The 20,691-nt window shown below is 38.1% G+C and overlaps 1 long non-coding RNA gene across 2 annotated transcripts; it reads left to right on the forward strand.

Annotated features, from left to right (window-relative positions):
* Positions 1 to 224: 224 nt before the first annotated feature.
* On the forward strand, positions 225 to 20,557 carry LOC131833480 (uncharacterized). Of its 2 annotated transcripts, none has more exons than XR_009354484.1 (3): positions 225 to 396; positions 11,042 to 11,141; positions 19,975 to 20,557. It is a non-coding gene; the product is annotated as an uncharacterized LOC131833480 (long non-coding RNA). The 2 variants fall into 2 exon arrangements; XR_009354483.1 differs by lacking the exons at positions 11,042 to 11,141; positions 19,975 to 20,557 and adding exons at positions 8,960 to 9,104; positions 9,326 to 9,630.
* Positions 20,558 to 20,691: the final 134 nt, after the last annotated feature.

A 20,691-nucleotide genomic window follows, 5' to 3' on the forward strand; every position in this document is an offset into this window, starting at 1 on the left:
GACTATTTAATCCGATTCTAGGCATCTAGGATTTCTGTTCCAGAAAAATCTCAGGTAACAGGCTAACTTCTGGACAGTGACTGTGTAACAGTTTTTCTTTTCTTGGCAAAGTGAAAGGATTAATGGATTATTGCTATACCTAACAGGTAAGACATACTTACTGGCAAGACTCTAAACCTTTCCTCTCAAAAGCAAATATAAAACAATGGAATGCGTTAGGATCCTGTGGGAAATCTCTTTGTGTATTCAGAAGTGGTACTAACATAGTTTTTCATAGTTTGCCCTACTCTGTGTTTCAGCTAAACATTCCAACCATCATTCCTCTACAGCGGACTTTTGAGAAACATCAATTAATACAAAAGAAGGCAGAAAAAAAAAAAAAGGAATGATGAATAGGTGAGAGCAATGGGTAGTAACAATATGGTAAACATACACACAAACATATTGATAATTATACTAAGTGTAAATGACCTAAAAAGAGATGAAAAGGTATGTAAGACTTGACCAAAACAAGATTTAAGTATATGCCATTTAAAGAAACATGCTTTTAGACATGAAGACATAAAGAAATAAATACTGTTTGAAAAAAAAAATTGAGATGCAATATAAGATATTTGCCATCAAAAACTTTAATATAGTGATATGCTTTTTAAATTTTAAGATGATTTCTATTTAAATATGCAGTTAAAACACATAAAGATATAAACAAAGGACTATTGCTTAGTTTCTAAATTTTTGTAGTATTGTATCTTTCTAGCTAACAAAATCAGTTTAATTTGTTTATGAAGCAAAAAGAAAATCATGTAGTATCTCTCCTATCTTTGGTTGAAGTTTGCCTTTAAACCTCCTTTCTCCTTTATTCTTCTCACCCACCCGCTCACTCGAATTGATACTGGGATTTGTGGAGAGCAGCAACCACAAACGCGTTCTGGTTGGCCAATGTGGGTTTCCATGAGATAGGTGTTCCCAATCCAGGCCACATGTTCCCTTGTTCCCACACTTTCCACTCACAGGTGGCTCATGGTCCTTCAGAAACATGGCTGGGCATGTTAGAAGCAGGGATGGGCTGTAAAAGGAGCAATTGTTTGGTCATTTTGTGGTTGCTGCTTTCACCATTTTCAATGAGATGAAGCATTGATTTTGCCCACATGACCTAGTTCTATCTCTATGCCCACATTCACTAGTTAGAAATGGAGTTGGATAATAAGAAATCTCACTTGTGTAAGGTGCACATCTCCTGGCACTGTTTAGTCCAGCATTACCTGTAGTTTGAGAACCAAGCAAATGGGTTTGCACTCAAGGACAGATTACCTTATTAAAGAACTAATCAGTCATTCATTTTTAAATTCTTACTGAGTTTGTCAAATATCCCTGGCTTTGTTTGCTCTGGGCATCAGAATCCCATCGGCAGTATTAGTTAGATTTGAGAAATTGAACAATGATAATACCTGAGAAGAAATCTTGGACTAGAGACTTTAGGAAGCTACTAAACATTTTAGCTGAAAATGACTTCACTCATATTACATACTCTATGGTGCACAATTATACATATGAACATATACAACAGAGATTTTATGTACTGATTTGTGACATTATTTCTAACTTCTTTGTCCTTAAGAAGTTATCAGAAATTTTTGTTATGGTAAGATAACAAAAGTCCAAGCTTTCTCTTCTTCCAGAAATAGTTCATTTTATCATTCTTGTTCCACACCCATGTGCGCTAAATGTTGAGGTCTCATGTCTGTTCCCTTATTAATGTTCGTAGAAAATTCATAGTTACTCAGAGGTTAGTGTAAGTACTGCATCTTTCTCATGAATGGGGTGTCCTGAAAGCAGAGCCTGAGATGAAAACTTGGCTGTAGGTGGCTTATTAAGAGGCAGTCCCAGGGGTGCCTGGGTGGCTCAGGGGTTAATAAGCCTCTGCCTTCGACTCAGGTCATGATCTCAGAGTCCTGGGATAGAGTCCCACAGCGGGCTCTCTGCTCAGCGGGAAGCCTGCTTCCCCCCATCTCTCTGCCTGCCTCTCTGCCCACTTGTGATCTCTCTGTCAAATAAATAAATAAAATCTTAAAAAAAAAAAAGAGGCAGTCCCAGAAATCAGCAGTGAAATAAGAGTAAGAGCCAGTAACAATATGAAGGGATAACAGGGTCACTGTTGTAGGCAACAGTGCTTTAATTCCACTGGGATGTTCCATGAAACACAGAGAATCCTTCCCATAATTGTACACCAGAAGGAAAGTCTGACCATCTGTTGGTTCCTGTTCTCTTATACTTGAGGGATGCTGGCTGACTTCCAGGTTGTGTGTGAGTTGGAGCAGCCCCCTTAACCTCTGAGAGATCCTCAGGCCCAAAGGAGAAAGACCTTGAGTGGCTCTGTTGAGGTAGGATACTATTTTTTTTTTAAATTTTTTAAAAGATTTAAACACATGTTTATTGAGAAACTATCGTGTGCCAGGCATTATGATAGACACCAGAATACAAAAGTAGACAATGGTAACTTCCCTGGAGGCACCTTCAGTTTAGAGAGGGAGATTATGTATCTAATAATTAGAATACCGTACATAAAATGGAGAAGCTAGTCTGGCATGGCTTCTTAACCTCATGCTGCTTACTCTGCCCAAAATATTCTCTCTTCCTATATTAGAGTTCCCCCAGGAACACTGAATCAGTAGGGTGTGTGTGTGTGTGTATGGAGAGAGAGAGAGATTTATTATAGGAGTTGGCTCATGCAATTATGGAGGCTGAAATCTGCTGTCTGCAAGGTAGAAAAGCAGGGAAACCAGTAGTATAATTCAGTTCAAGTCCAAAGCCCTGAGAACCAGGAGCCCTGACATCTAGGGCCTGGGGAGGGTGAGTTTCCCAGCTCAAGCAGCAAAGAGTAAATTTGTCCTTTCTCCACCACCCCCATTCCTCTGCCTCGGTTTTTTTGTTTTTGTTTTTGTTTTTCCTGTTCAGGTCCTTATCAGGTTGGACTATGTCTAACTTCATGGGTGAGTGCAAACTTCTTTACTCAGTCTACTGATGCACATGTCTTCCAGAGACAGGCATAGACGCATGCAGAAATGTTTCACCAGTTATCTGGGCATCCCTTAGCCTGTCAAGTTGGCTCAATAAATTAACCATCACGCCTTCTTTTATTTGTTGATTTCCATTACCATGCAAGCTACCACCCACATCACCCTTGGAAAGAACATTATTTCGTTTTGCTGCAGGAACCTAGAGATATCTTCTTGATGGTTTTATTAATATTTGGCTTTGTGTCAGGCTTTTCTAGTAGCTCTGTTATTTCAGACTGGGAACTGGGTTTTGTTCATCTTTGTATCTCAATTCCTAGCGCACAACCTGGTACATAATGGCCATTGAATGAACGCATGAATTTCCATTTCCTAATTTCTCTATCTTCATCCATTGTGAAATTTTGAGTGAGTGCCAGGAGGTACCTACTTGGAGGCAGAAGGCTCTGTGTTTGACTCTGAATCCCATGTTCTCAGTAATCAATAAATCAGGATTTACATTTCACAGGTTTATAATAAAGATTTTAACTGCTTGGAGGGATGCCTGGGTGGCTTAGTGGGTTAAAGCCTCTGCCTTCGGCTCAGGTCATGATCCCAGGATCCTGGGATCGAGCCCTGCATTGGGCTCTCCGCTCAGCAGGGAGCCTGCTTCTCCCTCTCCCTTTGCCTGTTTCTCTGCCTAATTGGTATCTCTGTCTGTCAAATAAATAAATAAAATCTTTTTTAAAAAAAGATTTTAATTGCTTGGAGCCACAATCTTCAGGTGGCATTCTGACAACCATTAATTTTTAGTCGTGTCAAATACTAGTGTAAGTATCAGGCACTGATTTTCTGTTGGATATTTGGTAGACTCTTCACATCTTACACTAAGAGCTCACATGCAGGCTATATAATCACAGGGTAAAAATGGCCTAAGCCAACATTTTGGGAGCCTAATAATTAACTTACCAGCTACACTTAATTTTTAATAGTACATCAATCAGAAAAATTCTTATTTTAAAGACTGGTGTTTTATCATGAAGGTCACAGGATTCTCCAAGTTTCTATTACTAGATTCTGTCTATACTGAGATAACACTGCCTACTAAGCTCTCTTCATTATGACTGTTGACCCTTGGAAAGTACTCGCTGTGATTTATTCTTGTTCTAAAAGCTCTATTTTAAAACTGTCATTTGGACATGCGAAGAGTTCTTAATGAGAATGTTGGAATAAATGCTCTTGCTAGTGAAGTTGTCAATATATGCATAATTTCTTATTAGTCTCTTCTGGAAATTAGCCAGGTAAGAAATATAAACAACATGTCCATTTTCTCCTTTTGTCTTTCTCCTTTTTCACCCCCCCAGAATGAAAGTACTCTGAGTAGAGTAGACCCGTGCTGCACAATCTCTGGGTCCGCATGTGTCCTCCTCCATCCCTTCTCTCTCTCCCTCTGGTGTGCCTACCTGTGTGCCTATCTGCGCAGGACCTGCACACGACCCGCGCACGGGCACCCAGTGCATTTGCATGTGGGCAGGGCACTTGTCAGTGACTGGAAAATAGCCAGCGTTATTGAGCTGCTTCCACGTGCCAGACACTGTGAAGGGCATTAAATAATGATCTCACTTAATCACCAAAACATGGACATGGAATATACTCCTTTTACAGATGAAATTCAAATCCTGATCTTTGTGACAGGAAGCCAGCCCCTTTTGCTTTTCTTAAAGCTCTATTTCATTTTTCCATTTGAATTTTTCCTTTAGACTGAAGTTATTTCTGCACAAAACATATGTGTGTGGTGACACCACAAAAAAAGAAGCAAAGAGAATGAAAGCAAAAATTTCCTTTCACCATTGCTCAATACATTATCATCCCCCCACCCCCACCCGGGAAGTAACTGCTCTAAGTTGAACATATGTTCTTACAGACTTATCCCAGTATACACAATGTATATACATAATGACAAAGAATATTTTCAGGGGCACCTGGGTGGCTCAGTTGGCTAGGTGTCGGACTCTTGATTTCGGCTCAGGTCATAATCTCAGAGTCGTGAGAACAAGCCTTGTGTGGAGCTCCATGCTGAGTGTGGAGCTTGCGTAAGGGTCTGTCTCCCTCTCTCTCTGCCCCTGTCCCCTGCCTGTGTGTGGGTATACTGTCTCTCTAAAAGATATATATAGATATATTATATATCTATATCTATCTTGTATATATATTTATTTTTTTTACACATGTATGTATTTGTATTTATACACTTGTATATTTATCAACCTACCACAGTTCTCCCTTCACATTTCCCATACCTTGATTTTAGCTTCTAGCTCATTGTAATGTTTCAATTTCCACTTCTTATTTTTTAATGATTATAACACTCTAGCCTCTCGATTCCTTTAACTTCTCTTCTGGGATGGTCTTATCACTGACACTATTACTACCCTCTTCTCTTCTTCCAGCTCACGTCCTCTTTTCCAGCTCCAACCCTTTGAGTGCACTGGTGTCTACAGTCCAATGACTGCCACCTCCTTTCACTGTCTTTTACTGCTATTATGTTCTCATTTTTTTTCCCCCAGCTGAATATTCATGGAGAATCATTATAATCATTTAATTGATACATCCTTAGAAAATCATTATAATCATTTAATTGATACATCCTTAATTCCTGTATTCCTTTCTCATCTCTTTAAACTAGTGAAAGATCACATTCTGGTAGTGGTAAATACTAAAAACAACATAAATCTTCTTGATAGATAGAATCTATCTATCTATCTATCTATCTATCTATCCCCTTTGCAATATGACTGCAACCCCTCACGTGAGGCTAGAATCTCTTTCTCCTTGAATCTGGTCTAGGTTTGTGAGTTGCTTTCAGGAACAGCATGCAGTAGAGGACATTTTGTCAGTGCTGAGCCTGAGTCACAAGAGGTGTTGGGGGATTCCACATTCATTTTGGGAATCCTGCTACTGCTGGGTGAATAAGTTTGGGTTACCCCAAGGGATGCTGAATCATTATGTCAGTCCACTCCAGTCATCCCAGCCCATAATCAGTAAAATACCAGACATGTGAGCAAGGCCATCCAAAATCAGTGGGTCCCTAATGACCTATGAGCTGACCTTAGATCAGGTGTGAGCCCAGCCATGAGCAACCAAGCCTGGTTCACATCAACAAGACAGTCTAGCTGATTGTAGATTCCTGAACAATAATAAATATTGTTTTAAGCAACTGAGTTTTGAGGTTACTTGTTAGGCAGCAGAGGGTATCACATATACAGGTTAAAGTCAACTCTATTAGTTCTTTGTATTTATACCTGAGCAGCTGATCCTGGCTGAAGAAAATATACACAACCATTGCACACGTATTTCAATGAGTAATTAATGCTACTCTCTGTAATAATATGTTAATGCCCTGATGCATTCACTCTACTTCTGTTCTAAATGATTATTTTATAGTTTCCTCTTGTCACATCATGTTCCCTCATCTTTACTCTCAAGTGTTGACCCAAGTTCTATTTTTCTGGAAAAATACCCAGTACCAACTAGCATACATAGTTAGGTACTCTGCCTTGCCTCCTGTTACTGTAGAGCAGTGGTTCTTATGTTGTGATCCCCAGATCGGCAGTAGACCATGGGAACTTGCTAGAAACAGAAATTCTTGGATCCCACTGGAGAATGACTGAATCATAAATCTGGCCCTAGGACTCAGCAAACATATTTTTAACAAAACCTCCACATGTGAAGTTTGAGAAGCACTGCTATAAATTGTCTACATATACATGTAAAGCCAGCCCTCTCCTTGAACACTGCTCATCCTCTCAGAAATAGTACTTTTTCCCCTTGCCTGTATTATTTTTCATTTCTACTAAATCATCTCACCGTCATATATACAAATGTGATGTTATTTTTCTCATTTTTTAAAAAAAGATTTTCTTTATTTATTAGAGAACGAGAGAGAACCTGAGAGGGGAGAAGGTCAGAGGGAGAAGCAGACTCCCTGCAGAGTTGGGAGCCAGATATGGGACTCGATCCCGGGACTCCAGGATCATGACCTGAGCCGAAGGCAGTCTCCCAACCAACTGAGTCACCCAGGCACCCTATTTTTCTCATCCTAAAACAAATTGATATTCCGTTTCTCTGCCCCACTTTTATGAAAACTGAAATAGTTGTATTCCTCACTGCCTGTGATCCCTTCTCTCGTGCTCTCTTAAGCACACAAACTTTTTCCTCTATTTCACCAACTCTCTGATTAAATTCGCCAGTGGTACCATTTGCTAAACCCAGTGTTCAATCTTCAGTCCTCCTTTTTTTTACCCATAAGTGTCACTTGTTACATTATCACTCCCTCCTGAGGTAAACATTTTTTTTTAACTTGGCTTGTAGGAATGCTTATTTCTTCTTCATTGGGCAAAATACCCAAGTAGGCACTTCAGAAGAGAGGGCATGCAAATGGAATATAAATAAAGATGTTCAGTATCATTAGGAACCAGAAAAATTAGGGGCACCAAAGTGGCTCAGTTTATTAAGTGTCTGCCTTAGACTCAGGTCATAATCTCTAGGTTCTGGAATGGAGCCCCATGTTGGGCTCCCAGCTCAGCGGGGAATCTACTTCTCTGTCTCCCTCTGCCTCTCCCCTGCTTGTGCTCTTTCTGTCTCTCTCAAATGAATAAATAAAAAGTCTTTTATTTTTATTTTTAAATTTTTAAATTATTTTAGTTCATTTAATTAACATATAATGTGTTATTGGGTTCAGGGGTATAGGTCCGTGATTCATCAATTTTATATTAATACCTACTGCTTATTACATCACATGCCCTCCTTAGTGTCCATCCCCCAGTTAACCTAGCTCTCCACGCTTCTCCCTTCCAGCAAGCCTCAGTTTGTTTCCTATGATTAAGAGTCTCTTATGGTTTGTCTCCTTCTCTGGTTTTGTCTTGTTTTGCTTTTTCCTCTCTTCCCCAATAACCTCTGTTTTGTTTCTTAAATTACACATATCAGCGAGATCATATGATAATTGTCTTCCTCTGTTTGACTTACTTCACTTCACATAATACCCTCTAGTACTACCCATGTGATTGCAAATTTCAAGATCTCGGGTTTTTTTGATGGTTGTGTAATGATGTACACCACATCTTCATTATCCATTCATCTGTTGATAGACATCTGGACTCTTTTTCCATAGTTCAGATATTGTGGACATTGCTGTTATAAAAATTGGGATGTACGTGCCCCTTTAGATCACTACATTTGTATCTTTGTGGCAAATACCTAGTAGTGCAATTCCTCATCATAGGGTAGCTCTATTTTCAACTTTTTGAGGAACCTCTGTACTATTTTCTGGAGTGGCTGTACTAGCTTGCATTCCCACCACCAGTGAAACAGAGTTCCCCCTTCTCTGCATCCTTGCCATCCTGTCGTTCCTGACTTGTTAATTTTAGTCATTCTGACTGGTATGGTTGTATCTCATTATGGTTTTTTTTTTTTTTTTTTTTTTTTTTTTTTAAAAGATTTTATTTATTTGACAGAGAGAAATCACAAGTAGACGGAGAGGCAGGCAGAGAGAGAGAGGGAAGCGGGCTCCCCGCTGAGCACGCTGAGCAGAGAGCCCGATGCGGGACTCGATCCCAGGACCCCGAGACCATGACCCGAGCCGAAGGCAGCGGCCTAACCCACTGAGCCACCCAGGCGCCCCTCATTATGGTTTTGATTGGTATTTCCCTGATGCTGAGTGATGTAGAGCATGTTTTCATGGGTCTGTTGGCCATTTGGATGTCTTCTTTGAAGAAATGTCTGTTCGTGTCTTCTGCCCATTTCTTGATTAGATTATTTGTTTTTGGGTGTTGAGTTTGATAAGTTCTTTATAGATTTTGGATACTAGCCCTTTATCTGATACGTCATTTGCAAATATCTTCTCCCATTCTGTCGGTTGTCTTTTGATTTTATTTACTCTTTCCTTTTCTATGCAAAAACGTTTTATCCAGAAAAATGAAGACTGAAACCTCAGTGAGACACTACATTTCATCAGACTGACGAAAATTAGAAATCTAATCAAGGCAGATGAGGACGTGGAGCGGTGGGAACTCATGAACTGCTGATGGACAGCCTGCTTGGTCGTATCTAGTGAAGGTGGGGGTACCCATAACCCACAACCCAGGAATTTCATACTAGAGAGGAAAATGTGTACACTTACACCAGAGCATATTCATATAAGCTCATTGTATTGTTCAAAATGGCCCCAAACTGGAAACAGTCCAAAAGTTGCATCCCAGAAGGATATATTATGGTGTTTTCTTTTGTCTTTTCTTTTTTTTTTTTTTTTTAAAGATTTCTTATTTATTTGTTGTCAGAGAGAGAGCACAAGCAGGCAGAGTCACAGGCAGAGGCAGAGAGAAGCAGGATCCCCGCTGGACAAGGAGCCCGATGTGGGACTCGATCCCAGGACCCCAGGATCACAACCTGAGCCGAAGGTAGCGGCTTAACTGACTGAGCCACCCAGGCGCCCCTATTATGGTATTTTCGACCAAATTTACACCACACAGCAATAAAAGTGAATGGGTTTCTTATGTCTGTTGCAAAATAGATGACTCTTAATGACATAATGTTGAGCAAAAGAGGCCAGGCAGAATAGAACAATTAAAGTATGACCTCCCCAAATAGGCAGAATCAAATGATAGTTTTAGAGTTGGTAAATTAGCCTGTGAAACCATAAGGTAATGGAAGGAAGTTGAGTTCCTTGAAAGTCAGGGGTGTGTTTGGCAGTAGGTGGTGAATGGGGCTATGATGTGCTAGAGTCCCACAGAGTTTCCATCAGGGTGCCCGTAATAGTCCATTTTTTTTATCTGAGTAGGTGTTAACCTGAGTTCATTTTGCAACAGTTTGTTAAGCTGTAAATTTAAGTTTTATATACTTTTTCCTGTGTTTTCTCTACATCACAATATTGCAAGTTTAACAAATAAGGTATTCATTTCATTTAGAGGTGTTGTGAGGATTAAAATCCTAACAGAAAGTCTGGCATCATGACTCCCCTCTTCACACAACCAACTTTTTAAAATTAAGAATCCTTTCCACATTCTTTAGGATCTTCTTATATCCAATAACTGGCCTCCAGGTTGTTAGATTCATTTTTTTTAAATTGGTTAAGGAGCTTTAGAAATGGAACAAGACTGTCCTTATGGAAGTGTTCTGTTGTTTTTGACCTTGGGAATAAACAGTGTTTTCCAATAAGTTAAACACCTCTTTCCATCAAATCCTGGGATGCCATGTTCATAAATGCTGAAAGACTGAGGGTATCCAGAAGATGTGGCACTCTACTCCTGGGTCAGAAAGCCACTTTCCTACAGCTTTTGTTGTCTGATATACACTATCTTGTAAGGCACCCCAGCGCCCAGCTTGTGTAACTGCTGTAAACGTATGAGTTGATCTGATGGGCTGGACAAATGAATGTACCTAGTCCTGGGTCATGTGGTATGGAGACCTGTGGCCCAGCAAAGGTGATTCCGCATCTTCTCTGAAAGAAGCACAGGCTTTCTCTGGTGCCCCGCATAGTCGCTGGAATTTTGGAAGTAATAAGGAAACATTCAGTGAGTAAGGGAATGTGTAAATGAATACAATAATCAGAAGATAAGTCAGAGGGTAATTACAGTTTAAGTCAGAGGAGAGAGAGAGGCCATAATTTAGGGAAAGATCAAACTGAATCCACACTGTGAACGCAACCAAAAAATCAAATCAAATTTGCATGGAGTGGTGAGGAAGCCCTGGGATTTTAAGACCACTTTGCCTGAGGATCAGGTTGAAGTCCATAGGAATCTTAGTGAAAGGAAAGGCAAGCAGCCCTGGGCCCCAGGGTTGAGGCAGGTGGGGTGGGGGTGGGGGATGGGGGTGTTGGGGGTGGGGAGTTTCAGGGCTGCATTGTTACTGTCAGTTAGTCTTGTGGGAAATGATCTTTCCACTGCTAGGAAAGATACCGGGAGTTTTGTGTACTCTCTCTCTCTCAAATAAGTAAATAAAATCTTTTTTAAAAAATAGCCTAAAAATCTGATAGTAGAATCATTTTTAAAATCTAGGAAAAGACACCACAGTGGAAAGTAAAATATGTGAATTGTGGAATGAAAGGTGGTACAGAATGCTTTGGAATAGAGCAGGCTACTTCAGAATAATTTAAAGGTAAGTAATCTTGACCTTTGCTGTTTAATATTTATAAATTTGCATATGTAAGTAGGACCCATAAATCTGCATATATTCATAACATACTGTAAGGGTAAAATGAATAATTTCAAAAAATCTTGCATTATTTGGCAGTGGTCGTAAACTTTTGATGAGAGTACTCATAATAGAAACATACTTAGGAGGTGGAATTTATGAGTGAAGTGACTCAGCTTAACTTAAAATACTAAAAAACAAAGTGCTGAGAAAAACAATTATGAAGGTAAGAAACTCAACGTTTGCAGGAAGAAACTCAACGTTTGCAGGAAGGAATCAATGTTAAGTGAAGAATTTTGTGTCAAAGTTTTATCTTTGTTACGTCATTACCTTTTCACATTCTAGAGTCTCCAGGACGCTGCGCATCTGCCCCCCACTCCCCACGCCGCATCTTTTCTTTCTCACTTCTTCCCATTCTCTTTGCTTTGTTCGTTCCAGTCACAGTGGCCTTCTTTAAGCATCTGGGCAGTCTGAAATTCCATACTATGCCACGACTTTGTACATGCCATTATTTTATTATGACAAATATAACATTTTTTATGAAATGGGACTTTGCCCCCTGTGATGCGATTGCCTACAGAAATAAGATGATTGGTTAAGTTCTCAGTCATTCTTCTGCCCTCTACCCCAGCTCATCTCTCTCCATACTTCTAGTCTCAGCTTACATGTCAAGGTCAAGGTCCCCTTTATCACTTTCATCGCAATGGAACTTACTGGATTTGTCTGTAATTATTGGTTTAGTCTCTCTCACGCTAGGCTATAAACTCATTGAGGTCAGGGCCTGTGTCTTGTTGAAGTGTTTATCTCTAGGACCAGACAAGGTTTCTGGAATATAGTACTCAGTAAATTTTTATTGATTGATTTACTCAATCACTAAATTATTATTCCCCCTATTTCATAGATGAGGAAACCCAAGGCTCAGAATTTAAGCCCCTTGCCAAGGTCACATACCTGGCAAAAGGCAATAATATCACTTAGTAGATTTTCTTCTCTTTACTCCATAATTTGGTGCTGAGGAACATTCCTTTCATACTTAGAAGCAGAGCAAAAGACTGAAATCTAGGTCCCCAGAGAGAGAAGAAAATGAAAGATGCCTAAATGAAGAGTTAATTTCTCACCTGCATTTCAAAGTAGACTTTTGAATCTTTATCAGGAACAAGTCTTAAAAGAAAGGCATTCTGTTGTAAGAATCAGCTTCTGAGAGAATGAAAAAGAAGTTATGATTACTGTTTTTATAAATCAAAGCTTGGATTTAAATAATCACAACAAAATCGAAAATATTAACTTAATGAAGGCTTACTTTGTGTCAAAGTTTTTGTAAGCATTTCACATTTATTAACTTATTTGATCTTCACAACAACCCATGTGCTGTAAATACTATAATCATCTCCATTTTTACAGATGAGGAAACAAGGCTTAAAAAGAAAAATAAGGTTAAAAAACAAACAAACTTGCTCACAGTCACACAGATAGTAAGTAGTTGTAGAAGAGCCAAAACCAAAAATAGCACATATTCCATCCACAGTGGAGAAGTGAATGGATGATGACATAACAGCTGGTTTCCCTCCCCAAATGAGAGAAGAGTTTAAGCAGGTGGGAAGAAGAGAATCAGAGGGGCCCAGGTGAGAACTGAGACTTTGGGTGATTGAAATGAACCTGATCTCTACTTATGTCCTTTTGGCTGAACACTCACCAAGGAGGGGGTAATGGAGAGACCCCAGAGTAGGGGGTCTCTCTGGCTTCCCAGGTTGTAACCAGCCAGATTGTAATCTCAGAGAGAGGATCTCATCTAGCATGGCTCAACGGGGTAGAGGAGCCACGGCAGATAAAATAGGGCAACCTTTCAGATTCTTGTGTATCCTGGAGAACCTTAAGAAGTTTCTCATGTCCCTGACTCTCTGGGACTCTTTAGGGCTCTGAAATAGGGTAACCAAGGGCCACAGATGAGAAGAGTCCTTGAGGTAAGATAAGGGGAATTAGATCTCTCCAGTCTGAACTCCTATGCAAGGAAAGAACCTGAAGGCAAGTTTTCAGTATCGGTTTTTATGCACACAGATGGTCCTACCCCATGGCAATTTGACTACTGTATATGAAATTTTACTATCTTTGAAAATTTGGCCATAATTCACTCAAAGGTATATTTAAAAAATATTTTAAAAAATTTTGCTCAAGTTTAATTTTACCCAATTATCTAATTACCTGCTGAAATAAGACAACTGGTTACGTTCATTTCACCAGTCATGTAAAATAAAGAAGCATCAGTATATTTCATTATCTAGAGATAAGATTACCATCATTTGGGTTTGCCTGGGACTTCCCTAGTTTTAACCCAAAGAGTCCTTTAGTGACCTTCAGGTCCTGGGTCACTGGGAGAGTTAGTCACCGGCATGCTGCGTACATACTGCATTAAAGGCTTGCAGACAAAGGTGTTTATCACCAAGAGTTTAGATAAGTCAGTCCCAGGATCCTGGTTTTGGCTTTGCAGGATGCAGTGGTATTTCTTCCTTGGCTTTAAGTAGATTCTGTCGATCGGCTTACAGAAGACCTCTTGAAGCAGGTCTCCGAATTATGATTTGAAAATGTTCTTGATGTTCTCAAAGAGAAGTGAGACACCTAACTCTGACACACTAAGAGCTAAGCTAGAAGAATCTGTGATAGCTCCACTGACCTTGCAGGGGTAATGTTAGAGAAGGTGCATGTGACTCCAGAAGTCACTGTGGAGCACAGGAGTCAGGACTGGACAAGGAAGCTCTGTGACAGTTTCCTTCACCCTGGCAGCAGCCAGAGCCAGGGTTTTTGACTCTGTTGTCAGCTCTCTTATTAATTCCCTCAGCAGTCCTTGGCATCATAGCCAAACATCATTTTAAGCTCTCAGTCTGTCAACTCTGGATAATTCTTAGCTTTCTCACAGTGTTGTTGTGGGAATTGATTAATATTTATGAACACATTTATATGGAAAAGTGCAGTATAAATATTATTGCATGAATTGAAAAATTGTTTCCTGCATAATATTATGCACAAAGGAAAATAAGCCATAGACTGAAGGGTCTTCTTGGAATAGTTTTAAAATAATCTGTTAACTTCCACTTAACCCTTTCATCTTTAATAAGTCTAGTGCTCTTGTTATTTAATGTTTTAACAATGATTTGTATTAAATTTTTAAAAAGAATTTTTATTGTACTGATGCATTTTGTTTCACATTAAGTTCAATGCATTTCTTTGTTTCCAGTTAAGGTTTTCTAAATCATTGAATATGAGTTTCCTCCACTGAATTTGTCCTATAGTAAGTGCATATGACATTACTTGAGGAAAATTATTGAAACCCATTGCTTAAGAGAATAAATACTTCTGTAGTCAAGTTCACTGCATACTACATTTCTGTTACAAAGCATTCTTGTCCCACTCTTACATTCCTATGCATAAAATTAAAAATATATTTAACTAGGCGTGCCTGGGTGGCTTAGTGGGTTAAGCCTCTGCCTTTTGCTCAGGTCATGATCTCAGGGTCCTGGGATCAAGCCCCGAGTTGGGCTCTCTGCTCAGTGGGGAGCCTGCTTCCCCCTCTCTCTCTGCCTACTTTTGATCTCTCTATCAAATAAATAAATAAAATCTTAAAAAAACCAAAAAACAAAAAACCAAAAAAATATATTTAACTGGAAGGAAATGGGACTTTGAAAATAATTATACTTAAGTTTGGTTAAGCTTAGGAATCATGTAAAGTAGACAAATAATGCCTTTCTTATAAAATATAGAACATTTATAATAATTCTTAAAATATTCATAATGGTAATTTACAAACTTCAAAAAATAAATCCATTAAATGTTAAAAGTCTAGTTTGGAAAGATTGATTTTAAAAGTTCAGCAGTCTTTATAACAATTTAACCTTTAATAGTTTAACTTCTGCATCATGTCTACCTTTAAGCTCAAGATTATTATTGCAAATGCTTCTTATTTCTCATAACTTCAACCTGTATAACTCTTTCTAGTCATGGCTGCTATTTTAGTTAAGATGTCAGTGTTGTTTTCTGGCACCAAATGTGTCACATCAGGCTGACAGCCATTTCAGACTGAGTGTTTTGGGACATCAGTACATTAGTAGGATCAACACTGATCTAGGGCCTGGTTCTCAATAATGCGTATTAGAAACTCAAAAACTTTTTTGAGTTATTGAGTTATTCTCAAGTAGTTAAGTGTATAAAATATATACTAGTTATATTCGCAGGAGAATGATTTATCAAATATATGTACAATTATTAATTCCTAGGAACAGGCGTATTTGGCAGGACTAATAAGACATATTCAGGAATCCAAAACGAAGAAAGTTGCTCAGTGAATACAGAATCTGGACAAGGAAACTGAGTGTTACCCAAAAGAAGAAAACTTCATCTAATATGTTCTAGAGTGGGAGCCTTTTTCGTGCTTACCAAAATTCTATAATAAGTGGTAGTTAAGATCAGAGTACAGTTAGGGGGCACATTCTTTTTGTCCCCCTGTCTCTTTCAATTCTTATCAGTCACATACACACAAATCCCATATTGCAAAATAAACAAATCCCATACAAATCCCATATTGCATAATAAACTTTCTTGTGACAGATGTATTACATTTTCTAGGATCCATTCGAAAGGGATACTTCCTTTTTCAAGGAGCACCCTAAGTCTTTTGCTGAGGTTTGGGAAGCTCTCTAATCTTATCAGTTTGTTTTATATTCTTGTAAATGTGTTGCCTCCCTACCCACCTTCTCGCATTACACTTTCCATAGGCGTCTAACTTTATCCAGGTTATCAGGCAGCTCTGGTTAAGTTAAATGCTATGATCCTTATCAATCCTTAAAATCTCTGAGGCCTGAAACAACCAAGGTTATTTCTCAGTTAGCTTATATGTGTCTGCCTGGGTGGTGAGGCTCTGGTCCATGTTTTGTGCAGCGAGAGAAGTAGGCTAATAGATCATCCTTCATCTGAAGCATTGTTGTCATGGTAAGGGAGGGAAATGCATTTAATTGCACACTTCCTCTTAAAGGCTTTTCCTTGGAAGGGATACATATCAATTCTAATAACATTAGATTAAAGCCAGTCATATGGCCGTGCTTATCCTCAAAAGGATAGGAAAGTACAATTCTACTATATTCTTGGAAGAGGAGAACTAGAAATATCCTTGAGGAGCAATAATAAACACCATATCTAGTCATTTTGATTAATATTTTCACTTTTCAAGAATGATATTTTCTGACCTACTTCTCAAATTCAGGGCTCAATTGCTCAACAAATATTCATTTAAGTGTCAGTTTTATCAGAGTCCTTTTCCAAGCTCTGGGGATGATATGAAGATGAAACAAGTAAAGATCTAAAGACTCTTGTCTAAAATAGAGCTCGATAGCCCTTTTCCTCCTATAGAACTTGTATTTCTACTTCATAGCTCTTAGCAAATAACCATCATTTGTTGATAATTTCTGTAAGTATTTGTCTAATACTGTCTCCTCTACTAGTTTATAAATTCCATAGAAGATACAGGCTGTGTCTGTTTTCATGTCAACATTCTGAAGAGCAACTGTCATGCTTGATGCCTTGTAGGCAGTGTTCAATGATTATATGTTGAATAAATTACAGAAGAAAAAAACTATAGTGGAAGTCAAAGGTGGAAACATTCTTTCCAAACAATTTTTATCTTACTTAGCTCTGTATCGCCCTCTACATGGACAGTACTTACGTGGCCACAGTTTTTGTTTGCAATAATGTCCTTACCAGGAGAGACTATGCTTGCTTTATTTAATTTCATGTCCCCAAGCACTAGCCCGGTGCCTGGCACGTGGTAGGAGCTCAGTAAATACTTGTTGACTTAGTGAAGCAAAAGAGATAAGCTCCAAGGACTACTGAAATAAATAACTGTTAATAGGCCACAGTTTTATAAGTTACTGAAGTGTGCTTCCTTCAACTGCCCATTAATAACATGTGGTTTAATCCTCTAAAGCATGAGTATTACACACAGTTGCTTTTGATAAATTAGTGGATGAGTGTTTTTGTAATTGGACAAAATTCTGATTGCATCTGACATGAACTGATTAATAGAGATTCAGCACGTGACCTCCAGTGGCTGGAGACAGATCCTTTGCTGGAGGCCCAAGCAGAGAATGATAAAAGGAAAGTTTGTCTCACATTCTATTCCTTTGGGTCTAGGCCTGTAGAATGGAATTGTAACTCACTTCAAATAAACTGTTTTAGGTCAATATTCTGAAATTCCCATTAACTGAGGAGATGTAAAAATACGTACAGTTAACCAAGCTGTAATAAATGCTTCTTTCTAAAGATGAGTATAGCACACAGATTATAGGCTTTTGGTGTTAAAGTGAACCAAATACACATATATCATTCTGTATACAGGAGACAAGATGTGACTCATGGTTTGACTTCCACTGAGGAAAAGAAAACCACTTTCTAATAGGCTTTTATTGTATATTAAATACATTTACCTTGATGGTTCTTCAAGGAACATTAAGCCCCTGAGATTTGCCTAAACGTCCAACATTATATCTCAAGACCCGAGATGGCAATTACACCAATCACAAGTCTGTAAATTGCCATGCCATATACAACTATACATATAAATGATTTAACAGGAGATTATCAATATAAACATTACAAAAAGATAATTATTATGAGCTTAATTGTTAAAGTGCTAAGCACTTGAAAAAAAATATAACCTTCCTAAGAAGTCATTATTTCATTTTATATATATACACATATATATACATATAAATAATTTCATTATTTTGAAAAATTATTGGAGGCTTTTGTCTGAAGTTAACTAAAATATTTCTTTAATCTTGACTTTAAATAGTAGGAATATATAAGGTTAGTAGTTTTTTTTAATTAATTAAGAAACAAATGGAAAGAAATACTAAAAAACATGAGAACAATTAAATAATAACCATTAATGTGAACAGTAGAAATGTGAATACGGTTACTTAGAGATAGTCCAATTAAAAAAAAAAAAAAGAATGCCAAGTATACTACTTATTTATCAGAGACCAAAAAAAAAAAAAAAAAAAGGCCTAGGTGAACAGGGAATTTTTGAAATTCTGCCCAATTACTTGGCATGAATATTGGAAAATTCTAATTCTGGGAGTTTATTATAAGAATTTTTTTGTTCCTATATAAAATCATCTATGTATAAGTCAGACCAGTACATTTGCTGTTACTGGTAATGGCTAAAAATTTTACAACCCTTGGTAATAGAAATAAAACTATTGTATATCTCTTTTAATTGGAAAATGCTGACTGGACATATGACAATAATCTCCCCATATTAATGCTATTAGAATTTTGCAAATACAGGCATACCTCATTTTATTGTGCTTCGCTTGATTGTGCTTTGCAGATATAATTTTTTTGTTAATTGAAGTTTTGGGACACGCCTGCATCAAACAAATCTGTTGGCACCATTATTCCGACCACATTAGTTCATTTTGTGTCCCTGTATCACATTTTGGTAATCCTCACAGTATTTCAGACTTTTTCATTATTGTTATATTTGTTATGGTGTTCTATGACCAGAGATCATGACTCACTGAAGGTGTTTTTAAATTAAGGTTTTGTCTTTTTTTTTTTAAGAGATAATACTCTTGCAAACTTAAGAGAATATGGTATAGTATAAACATAACTTTTTTATAAACATAACTTTTTTTATGTATAGTATAAACATAACTTTTTTAAGTAAGTCAAAAAAATAATTTGACTTACTTTATTGTAGTATTTGCGTTATCGTGGTGGTCTGGAACTGAACCTACAGTATCTTCAAGCTGTGCCCATACTGTAGTAATTTTGCTGCTGGGTAGATGAGAACCTTGATTAATGAAGTATCATTAACATGGAAAGACAAACCATGGGTGATCCACGGATACCTACTTCCACTTTAGAAAAGGCATATCAGCTGCTTCTAGGAGATTGTATATACAAGAATACTCCATCCTTTTGGAAAGCAAGTTTTTTATCTAATTCCCTTTGCAGATCTCTTTAGAATACTTTTCCAGTATCTTGCTGAAATCTAGATACACTATGCCCATTTCATGTCTTTTATAGTGCCAAAGAATGAAATGAAGAGATTTAAATAGTTTTTTTTTCTTTTTCTTTTCCAAAGCTGAATTAATTTTCTTGCAAGCAAGGGAACTCATATCAATAAATTCACTGAGTAGTTCACTGAAGGGAAAAGTCATGGTTTCTGAACTGTGAGAAATGGGGTTTTCTGGTTATGCTCTTTAATATTGAAAACACACCCACTAGATAGGGACAGAATGAGGCCAGTGCTCAGTGTTGGCTGTTGTTTTCCATAACCCATTGTCAGGAAAAATGCATCAGTTATGGACAGTAAGGATCTGGCAAGCCAGGCTCCTCACAGTTCATATCCTACAATGGTTTTAGCTGGTAACAACCAGTTGCAGTAAAATAAAAACTCAGCATTTGCTTTGATATCTCCTAAGAGCTGCTGCAAGTGAAAAATTTTCCCTTTGTAATAGCAGTTCTAAATGAAGAAAAAAATTGAGCTTAATTTGACATCATTTTTCAGTCCATTTTGGTGTCTAATAATCACAACTTTCTCTTAAATTTCATTTCTCAGGCAAATGTGTCCAATCCTCTTTATCTAGTCTGAAATGAACACTGTACTCTTGGCTGAGAAAACTAGGATAAATTTAGAATTGAGTTATCATGTGCTTCAAATATTCATGCTATCCCTTCTTCCTCCTCTTCATTATTTTCTTCACATATAACTTGAGCTCTCCATAATATATTTCATGTTCTTAAGTTGATTCCAACAGATTCTCGCCATTTTGCCATGGGTTGGTCTAGTGTCCAGTCCCACCAAAACTGGCCAAATGAGAGACTGATTGATGAAGGCTAAGATGAAACACGTCAAAGATCCCAGAGTCCCAGGCTGTATTTGAGCCAAAGGAAGAAGCTGAATTTTGCCAAGAAGATCCTATTTCCACATAAGGTCATATTCTGATGTATTGGGAGGTAGGACTTCAACCTATGTTTTTGAAGGACACAATTCAACCAATAGCATACTCTAAGAAAGAAGCCGGGTTTGGAGATTAGGGAAAGCTCTTTGGAACTAGGCTGAGGACTAAAGGATATATCTGCATGAAGTCTCCTAGAAGAGCATTACTGGCTGGGAGAATGGTGAGTAAAAAGTCACGGGTCAGAAGAAGACCTTGGCTGTTGCTTCAGTGAATAGAAATATGGCCTCTGTGGCTGGGCCACAGACCGCCAAAGAAGCAAAAAGGGGAGATGATACTGGGGAGCTGAGGGGTTGGAGATAGGCCAGTACCTAAAGAAAAGGAGTTTGGAATTTACTTCCACTGATGGTAAGCTGTTGAAAAACACAAATTGGACTTATATTTTTATATTTTTAAAGTTTATTTTTGAATTTATTTCAGTAATCTCTGCACCCAATGTAGGCTCAAACTCATGGCCATGAGATCAAGGGTTGTATGCTCTTCCAACTTGGCCAGCTAGGCAC

The sequence above is a fragment of the Mustela lutreola genome, chromosome 6, assembly GCF_030435805.1.
Source record: "Mustela lutreola isolate mMusLut2 chromosome 6, mMusLut2.pri, whole genome shotgun sequence".
NCBI lineage: Eukaryota > Metazoa > Chordata > Mammalia > Carnivora > Mustelidae > Mustela > Mustela lutreola.